The sequence below is a fragment of the Dipodomys merriami genome, unplaced genomic scaffold (assembly GCF_024711535.1).
Source record: "Dipodomys merriami isolate MVZ:Mamm:240054 unplaced genomic scaffold, mDipMer1.0.p SCAF_136, whole genome shotgun sequence".
NCBI classification, from domain to species: Eukaryota; Metazoa; Chordata; class Mammalia; order Rodentia; family Heteromyidae; genus Dipodomys; species Dipodomys merriami.
Window position 1 is genome coordinate 1,249,716 of NW_027202671.1, and position 10,168 is coordinate 1,259,883.

Genomic DNA, 10,168 nt, shown 5'->3' on the forward strand with positions numbered 1-10,168 from the left:
ATTGATTGACTTACTAAGGTTGACTTACTGTGTAGATCTTTTTTTTTTTTTTTGGGTCCGGTCATGGGGCCTGAACTCTGGGCCTGGGCGCTGTCCCTCAGCTCTTCAGCTCAAGGCTAGTGCTCTACCACTTGAGCCGTAGCGCCACTTCTGGCTTTTTTCTTTTTGCTTATGTGGTGCTGGGGAATCAAACCCAGGGCCTCAGGCATGCAAGGCAAGCACTCTACCACTGAGCCACCTTCCCAGCCCCGTGTAGATCATTTTTATAACTAGTTTTTGTTGTGTGTATTTTTTTTCCTTAAAGGTTGAGAACATGACTTCCTCTGCCCCTGGTGTTGAGGAGTTCTGGGGTCTCAGAGTTTAGCCAGTTTCTCATGAGAGTTCCTTTTTTATTCAACATCATTATAGGCATGAGTCACTGTTACCTGGCTTCAGAGGGAAATTTTAAAAGAAGACTGATGTAAATGAAAATTTGTTTGGACTTGAAAATGTTGTGTTTTTAAATGCTTCAACAGGATGTGGAAAAAAATAATTTATTGAGCAAAAGTAGCCAGGAAGGAAACTAAACATTTATACGATATATTTATCATTTTGGAGCCAAAATATAATGATTTTTAAGTAAAAATCCATGAAAGAAGTATTCCAGGAAGCAAAATACGAGTGACAAAATTAACTATTAGATTATTTCTACCTCCTCCTCTTCCTCCTCTTTTTCTTCCTTCCCTTCTCCATTTCCTTCTTCTGCCACTGATGATTGAGAATTCCTTTTCAATGATTTAAAAATATTTTTAAAGAAAAAGCCATGAAAGAAGTGTTCCAGGAAGTAAAAAACGAATGGAAAAATTAACTGTTAGATTTTTTTCTTCCTCCTCCTCCCTCTCCTCCTCCTCCCCCACTTCCTCCCCACCTCTTCCTCCTCCCCCTCCTCCTCCTCCTTTTTCTTTTCCTTTCCTCTTCTTTCTCCTCCTCCTTCTGTCACTGATGATTGAAAATTCCTTCTCTTCAAACACTGTAAGATAGATTCTGCCACATGTTCCCTTCATGTCAGGTATCCATATTTGAGATAAGTATTTTCAAATACTTCTTGTGTCCACAGGCCTTTTCCAAGTCTCGCTGGCCCCCCTGGATAAGTGTCTTCTTTAAGACCTGTGTGCTTATTGGGGCAAGTGGGCCAGGTCAGAGGGAGAGAGCTGCTTTTCTTTGCTTATTTTTTCTTTATCCTAAATGTTGTGGATCATGAAGGAGTTATAAAGCTTGAAAACAAAGAAAATAGTGCTTATGGGGCTGGGAAGGTGACTCAGTGGTAGAGCGCTTACCTTGCATGCTGGAGGCCCTGGGTTCGATTCCTCAGCACCACATAAGCAAAAAGAAAAAATCCGGAAGTGGCGCTGTGGCTCAAGTGGTAGAGCGTTAGCCTTGAGCTGAAGAGCTGAGGGACAGTGCCCAGGCCCAGAGTTCAGGCTCCACTACCAGACCCCCCAAAAAAAAAGAAAAAAAAAAGAAAATAGTGCTTATGTTATTTTAATCAAGCCAGTGTTGGTCTCTGAATTCCTGGCGCCTGCTCCCTATGCCTCCTCATTTTCTCTGATCCATCCTGCTTAAAGTTGCAGGTTGTCTTGCCTTCTTACAAACCCATCAATGAAGGCTTTATTCTTCTGAGTGTTGGCAGCCATCATTAGACTCCTTTCCCTCTCCAGTGAACTGGTGCTGATCTCTCTCAACTGGCAGGACCTTTTCTTCGGTGTGCTTGGCAAATGAGTTTCCTCCCATTTATTGGGTTCTTCACCACGTTTTCTTTTTCAGTATTGTGCTAGTCATCCAGATTTGTTTTGTGGTTCCACAAAAATTTTAGGATTGTATTTCTATTAGTTAAGAATGCCATTGGAATCTTGACAGGAACTGTGGGAAAATTGTATTTTTAGTAATATGATAACTATATATATATATATATATATATATATATGTCTACTGGCAATAACTTTTATATAGAAGTGTAAATAAAAAGGTAGATAAGTTGCAACTCTCAGTCTCTGCAATTTTTGGGGGGGTGGGTCCGGTCGTGGGCCTGAACTCTGGGCCTGGGCGCTGTCCCTCAGCTCTTCAGCTCAAGGCTAGTGCTCTACCACTTGAGCCACAGCTCCACTTTTCTGGCTTTTTTCTTTTTGCTTGTGTGGTGCTGGGGAATCAAACCCAGGGCCTCATGCATGCAAGGCAAGCGCTCTACCACTGAGCCACCTTCCCAGCCCTCAGTCTCTGCAGTTTTTCCTGCAGCTAGGACCTACTGGTAGGGAAAACCAGACACTAAGTGAGGAAGGCAAAATCCAGAACATCAGCTCCCCTGACCCCGGGCTGATCAGGTTAGAAACTGAAGGTAGATTCAGGAACTCTCATGAGAAACTGGCTAAATTCTGAGACCCCAGAACTCCTCAACACCAGGAGCAGAGAAAGTCATGTTCTAAACCTTTAAGAAAAAAAACACACACACACAACAAAACCAGTTGAAGAAATGATCTACACAGTAAGTCAACCTTAGTAAGTCAATCAATTCATTGTATACAAGCTTGAAAAGCATATTTTTTTTTGAGAAATGATTTTGCCTTGCACTCACAATCTTCCTCTCTCTGCCTTGTGAGTAGCTGGAATTACAGGGATGCACTAATATGCCCAGCTGGAAAGCCATCTTTTTAAATATAAGAGGGTGTGGGGCGGGGGGAGGTGGTGGAGAGGGAGCATTCTGGGTATTTATACCACAAAACCACAGTCAGGACAACACACTATCTGGGGTAGAGGTGTATTTGTTTAGACAAATATAAGGGGGTGGGTGGGAGAAGAAAAGAATCACTTTGAATAATTGTAAAATTTAAAAAAAAATAGTAAGAAGAGATGTCATGTCAGATAGCACAGAGGACTCAGCCAAGCCAGGTGGCACCAAACAACAAATGGTTCCCTAAGGTTGTGGGCCATATGGCGCCTGCCCATTCTCCTCCCTTCCATTCTCTGACTGGGTTGCCCTCATTTCCCGCTGTCTCGCGTCTAGCTTTGTAAGCTGCCCTAATTCCATTTTTTGGAGTTCAGCAGAGCAAGAATAAGTAAAGGCATCCTTTTCAATGTATTAAAATAAAAGATTAAATTTCAAACCAAGGTACTAAAAATAAAAGGAGGACAACTTTCGTTTCAATCTCTTGCTACTAGGGTAAAATTAAGTTTCTATTTCAGGGGAAATTTTGCTTTTTATACCATGTTCAGCAGTGCAGTGGGAGAGCACTGCTTGCACACAATTGTAGATATGTATTTAGGTGTGTGTGTGTGTGTGTGTGTGTGTGTGTGTGTGTGTGTGTGTGTGTACATGAGTATGCGTGTGTGCATGTGCCAGTTCTGGAACTCAAGGCCTGGCACTGTCCCTGAGCTTTCCTGCTCAAGGCTAGTGCTCTACTTCTTGAGTCACAGACCCACTTCTGGCTTTTTGCTGGTTAATTGGTGAGAGTCTCATGGACTTTCCTGCCAAGGTTGGTTTTAGAACTTCAATCTTCAGACCTTGGCATCCTAAGTAGCTAATATTATAGGCATGCACCACCAGTGCCCAGCTGTATTTAGTGGTTTTTGTTTTCCTCCTGTGTGAAGACTCAGGGTCTGTGTTGAAGGGGCAGAATGATGCAGGCTCCGGCCTCAGGATTATCTGAGGACTGTGTTTGTGTATATGGAAAGCTCTTGGCATGCCGGGCTAGAGAGGGAAAATGTTCTCTCTCCCTATCTGAAAACACATGTCACAGACACCTGGGAGCTGAGGAAGTAGCTCTTCTGCTTGCTTAAGCATAGATGAACAGCTGGTCAAGCATTTTCCTGAGATTGGAGAAGTGGTTTGAGCTTGCTCTAAAATAGTTTAGATAATAATCTACCAAGACATTGTCTCATAGGTTAAGTAAAAATGTATCTGTTGAAATTTTTTGTGTGAATGTCTCCTGACTAAATCTTGGCAAAGATCATGCTTGCTTGTCTTTAAATACCCACTAACAATAAAGCACAGCATGCAGTGGCAATTGCTGTTTGCACTCTGCATCCCCTGTGTCCTGGTGATTTCGTGACCCTTACCCAGGGACCCCAGCACTTTAGATGTTGACACTCCTGGAGATTATTTGATTCATATTTTAAGTATTTCCTGGATCCCACTTTCCCTCCCGATTAGTGCAGATATTCCTTGAATAACAATGGTGCTATGTCCAATACATACATTCTAAATGGTAAATATTCCAAGCTGAAAGGCAGTAGATATATTTAACTAACCAAACATCTCAGCTCAACATCACAATATGCATAAAGTATGGGTTGTCATCTATAGGATCTTGTAGCCACTGGTTGCTGCTTAGCATCTAAAACAGATTAGCATACCACATATCACTAATCAGGGAAAAGATCAAACTTCACAGACCAGAGTTTGGTTTCTATTGAATGCATATTACGTTGGCAACAACAAAAGTCAAATGACCATAAATTGAACCATTGCAAATAGGAGATTGTCTGCTCCAACAAACCTACCAAATCATTTCTTTAAAGTGATTCTTTTGATGGGTATCTGATATTTTGGGGGTATGGAGAGCCCACATTTCGTTAAATGATTTCCTATAGGTAAGCTGGGTTATTTTCAGCTTTTGTTTTTGTTCCCAAATGATATTGAACTAATCTGTACTTTTTTGGGGGTGGGGGGAGGGATCCGGTCCTGGGGCCTGAACTCTGGGTCTGGACGCTGTCCCTCAGCTCTTCAGCTCAAGGCTAGCACTCTACCACTTGAGCCACAGCGCCACTTCTGGCTTTTTCTGCTTATGGGGTGCTGAGGAATCAAACCCAGGCCTCATGCATGCAAGGCAAACACTCTACCACAGAACCACCTTCCTTGCCCTGTACATTTATTCTTATGGAATGATAGGGACACTATTTCCAGGAATGCTGAGTTAGATCATGAATTTCAGGTCATGGAAAGGGTGAACAAATGCAGTACTGGTACTTACTAGACACTATGTTGAAAATGAACTATATAACTTGTGAATGGGGATGGGAGGGAAAAACTGGGAGATTACAAGGGAAGGGGTGACATTATCCAAAAAGAAATGTACTCTTTACCTAACTTAGTATAATAGTAACCCCTCTGTATATCACCTTTATAATAACAATAAAATTAAACTAAGCTATTATCCACTAGTGGCCCCTTGGTGCCCTTCTCCACAGACTCTCCAAAAGCTATTTTTTACCCATGCCCAGGTCACAACTCATACTATGAAAATGAGCTTTTAGACACACTAGGAGAAATGAGAACCTGGGAGCCAGCTTCCTCTCTTAGACATGGACACATGGACACATATATGTGTCCATATTGCAAGCTATGTGGTAAAAATGAGGCAGAAGGATTAAGAGTTGAAGTCCTGGAAGGGATGGTAGGGGAAAATCAAAGGAGTGGGTAACAATGCTCGAAAGGAAATGGACTCATGACCTTACTCATGTAACTGTAACCTCTCTGTACAGTATCTTTAATACAAATATATATTAAAATAAAAAAAGGAAAAAAGAGAATATCGCAAGCTATAATGGGAGAGAAGGTGAGTTCGGAAATCCTATCAGCCACCGAGTGAGGCTGGAATACAAAAGAGCCATCTATGGAAAGGTCCGGTGTTCACAATCATCAAGAATCAGTTACAAGGCCAAACATTCCTTGCACCCTCTCCCCTGCCTGCATACACAGACAATTCACTCACACTCATTACATGAACGAAAGCCCAACAGTCTCCTTCCTTCTTCCGCTGAAGGCTCTTCTGTGTGGGGTGACTGGCCCACTTTCTGATTGACCTGGAGAGGTAGAAAAGTTTGTGAGGGCTGACCTTCTCTTGAGCCTTTCTTTTTACCTCCTTCAGCTCCCTACGCTGAATTTCTGGGGAGTTAAGCTTTGAATGGAGTTCACAAAGACCTGCCTGCCTATGGAGCCACCCTAACTCCCTGGATGGACTCTTCCTCTGCTCTGGCCAGGCCAGCTATAAGCTCAAGGCTAGGAGAACTTTTGTGCTAGTCAAGTTTCCCATTGCTTTTCCCTTCTCACACCCCCCAGGTTTGGCTAAGGCCTGCAGCAAGGGAGGGCAGGAGTCATGGCTTCGCTTTGGCCTGGCCGGGTCTTGTTCAGCCAGCAGGTCCAACCCAACAGGCTGATTTAGGGCCACAGGATGCTGAAGGGGGCTGGGGAGGGGAGTGCTGGGGAAGGTGGGCCTCCACTCCCCAGTCAGCACCAACCTCAAATCCTCCCCTTGTAACTTTGCCCTCACCCAACCGCAAGACCTCTACAAAATATACTGTGAGAGATTGCTAAGACTTCTCTCAGCTGAGTGCAACCTTTGGTAAGAAGATGGTCCATGCCTTATGCCTTGTGATAGCATCATCTGGGTATTTCTCTGTCCTTCTGTCTATCATGGCTCCAGAGCTGGTGCTAAGGTGGAGCCAGAGAGGCTTTGAGGCTCCTCACTTTCAAGAGTCAGGCATTTGGGCAGGGGAGGGAGGGGTTGGAGGAATGGGGAGGAAGGAGATGGTAGGGGAAAAACAAAAGAGGAGGTAACAATGCTTGATAGGAAATGGACTGATTACCTTGCTCATGTAACTGTAACCCCTCTGTATAGTATCTTCACAATAAAAAAATATAAAACATATAATTAAAAAAAGAGTCATAAAAGTGTCAGCCTAGGGTCTAAGTCTCCCATGGAAATGTCAACGTGTGGGGTGAACAGGGTCTGTGTGTAATCTTCAGAGCCTGGAACACATCCACTCACTTTGTATCTAAGTTGTCTAGCTCATATTCTTTAAAAGATGTGTTGCTTGTCCAGGGACCTCACAGACTTGAGTCTGGTGAAAAGTAGGTAGATGGGTAGATGGGTGAGCCCAGGGTAGGAAGGAAAACTGAGGGGGGGGGGGTCCTTCTCTGGCTCACTAGCATCATCAGTAGAAGTTGCTTGTGGAAGTCTGAGCTTGTTTTTTTTGTTTTTTTAGTGTTTGGAGTCAAAGTTTAGGAACATTGGAGGATTGTACAGATGACAGGAAAGAGTGTGTAGGCTTCCAAAGGCCATGGCTCTGAAGCTGGGGCTGAGAAGACTCTTTGGGAAGTGTCCCCAAGCAAAACCATAAACCCTTGTGCCTGGCCGGGGCCATGTTGCTTACCTGGGACCATGTTTCTCAGGACTGGCCAAACATACAAAAAAAAAGTGTCCCAAATAAACATATTTGAACTGATGTCCAGAAACCCAAGGAAGAAAACTAAACGCAGAGAGGAGGAAGAGGGGTATAGTCATGGTGGCTCAGTCCTACATAAGAGACCATTTGGGAGATGGGTCTGCAATTAAAAAAATGTATGGAAAACTGGGCACCAGTGGCTCATACCTAGAATCTTAGCTGCTCAGGAGACTGAGATCTGAGGATCGTGGTTTGGAACCAGCCCAGACAAGAATCTTACCTTCAGTAAATCATCTAAAAAAGCCAGACGAACTCAACTGGTCGATTGCTATTCTTGAGCATAAAAGCTTAGTAACAGTGCCCAAGTTCTGAGTTCAAGCCCCATGATCAACACACACACACACACACACACACACACACACACACACACACACACACACACACACACACACACACACACACATACATGCAAAGAGGCTAAGGGAGTGGCTCAGAATCACAGATGTCTATCATATTTCTCTGAATTGCCAGGGCAGGCATCAGTTTATGTGGCTGGGAACCAGTGAGTCATAGTCCCCCGAGGAGCGTCAGTGATGCATAAAGGAGGTTTCCCAAGAAGTAACAGAGGAAATCTCTTTGTCTTTCGCCACCTGGAAAGGTTGGTGAGCCCAAGGCTGTTTCTTTCTTTCTCTTTGACTAGGTGGTAGATTCGGATCAAGCTCACAGCCCACATGGGCCAGGGAACTCTTTCTAAAAACAAGTTGCCCACTTCCTCCAGGCAAGAGACCCAGCTGCAGGGGTGGGGGCAGGGATGAGTTAGGATGAAAAGGGGGATTGGTGGTGGACCGCCTTCCCTCCTATGAACAGGCCTGACAGGTACCACACCTCTAGGGGGGCACCATCACTGCTTCTAGATCTTTCTATCCACTACTGGCAGTTGAGAACCACAGCAGGGCAGAAAGGGAGACCTTATTATGTTCTCTTTGAGAAGAGGGAACTCAGGCTCACAGAGCTTAGGCAGGGAAAGCAAGGTTGTTCAGGCCTGGTGTTTTGGGGTCTTCATGTGGTGACATAATGATTTCCATGGTATAGATTTTTTTTTTAATGATCACTTAGGAACAAATTAGCTCTCCTATTTGTCTTTATTTGTTGTTGTTTTCATTTATTTGTTTTACTTACTTATTATCCTTAAGTTGTTATACAAAGGGGTTTCAATGCAATACATCAGTTTATGATTACTATGTATTTTAAATGATTTTTGTTGTATTTTTTAAAATGGTTTTTGTTGTTTTTGTTCTGGTACTGGGTCTTGAACTCAGAGCTTAGACACTGTTCCTTAGCTTTTTGCTCAAGGCTGGCACTCTGCCATTGAAGCCACAGCTCTACTTCTTATCTCCTCTATTTGGATCTTAAGGATAATTCCATTTTTCTTTTAACTGTAACAACAACAAGAGCCATTTAAAACAGTTCTTTTTTCTCCCCAAAGACTTCTTCCTTCCTCATTACAAAAGTAATGTGATTGTTAAAAAGACTGACAACACACAAAAGTTGAAATGCTGATTTTACACATAAGCGCAATGTTCTGTATTTGGATTTTTTTGTATTTTTTTTGTATTTGTATTTTTAAAAACAAAAATCTCAATTCCCCTTTCTAAGATAGTAATGGCTCAGAATCAATTCCTAGAGATCATTCTCCACACATCTACAAACATAAATACCCAGAGGTCTCAATATATCATTAAAGCAAATCAAAGTTGAAGAACAATGAGCTTAAAATGTTTATACCTTATGCATTACATATTTTACACATCATCTTCTATAAGATTTCAATTTTCTGCTTAAAGATTATGTGCACAAAAATATAGGAGAATGAGGCACTTCCAGAGATCAATTTTATGTGTTTCTACACTGTATGTACTTGGATTAAAAAAATCTGTATCTCTTTATTGAAGTACAATAGCTGTATATGGAAGTCAACTTACAGCTCTGTGACATTTTGTGCATCGGTGTGACCACACCCAGAGGCAGAAGGAGCATGCACCCTCCCTGAGCCTCACTCTGCTAATAATCTCTCTGCACTAAAGCCACCATGTCCGGACTCATGCCTGTCTTGATATCTTGTTTTATATCTCTGCTTGAATTACAACAGTGCACATATATTGTCCCATGTTTTGTATTAAAATGAGAATAATCAATACAAATATTGTTAAAATCTGTGTATATGTAGTGGCTATCATTGGATATATAGCATCTAGGAAATTCCTTAACAGTTGCAAAGAGTCACTTATTACGTTATATATAAAATTTTATTTATTTTTATTTTTTTCGTCATGGGGCTTGAACACTGTGCCTGGGTGCTATCCCTGAGCTCTTCAGCTCAAGGTGAGCACTCTATTACTTGAGCCTCAGCACCACTTCCGGTTTTCTGGTCGTTTATTGGAGATAAGAGTCTCACAGTCTTTCCTGCCTAGGCTGGTTTTGAACGGCGATCCTCAGATCTCAGCCTCCTGAGTAGCTAGGATTACAGGCATGAGCCACCAGTGCCTGGCTAAGGCTATGTTAAATGTATCTAATTCTTACCTTTTTTATTTCTTTGATCATGGGCTTAGTGCATGCTAGGAATCTGGTCCCTTTTGGAGTGTTTCCTACTGAGGGTTCTGCTTATGTAGAACCACACAGAATAATGTGATATGTTGTTCCTTTGTGCTTGCCATTTGACTTAACAGAAATGCCTATACATGGAGTTGCTAGTCAGAAGAGCTAGATTAATTTTTTGCCCTTTTATACATATTGCCGGAATGACAGTTCTTTCTTTAGTACAAAAGGCAGGTGCTGGGTGTAACATTGTCACCACAGCCCCTACTTCTAGTGGTCAGGGTTGCTCCTACTGCCTGAGCAGCTTGGAGTTAAATTTGCCTCGGCATATCTGGTGGCCAGCTCAGCCCCACCTGAACTTGTAAAGCAGCGATTT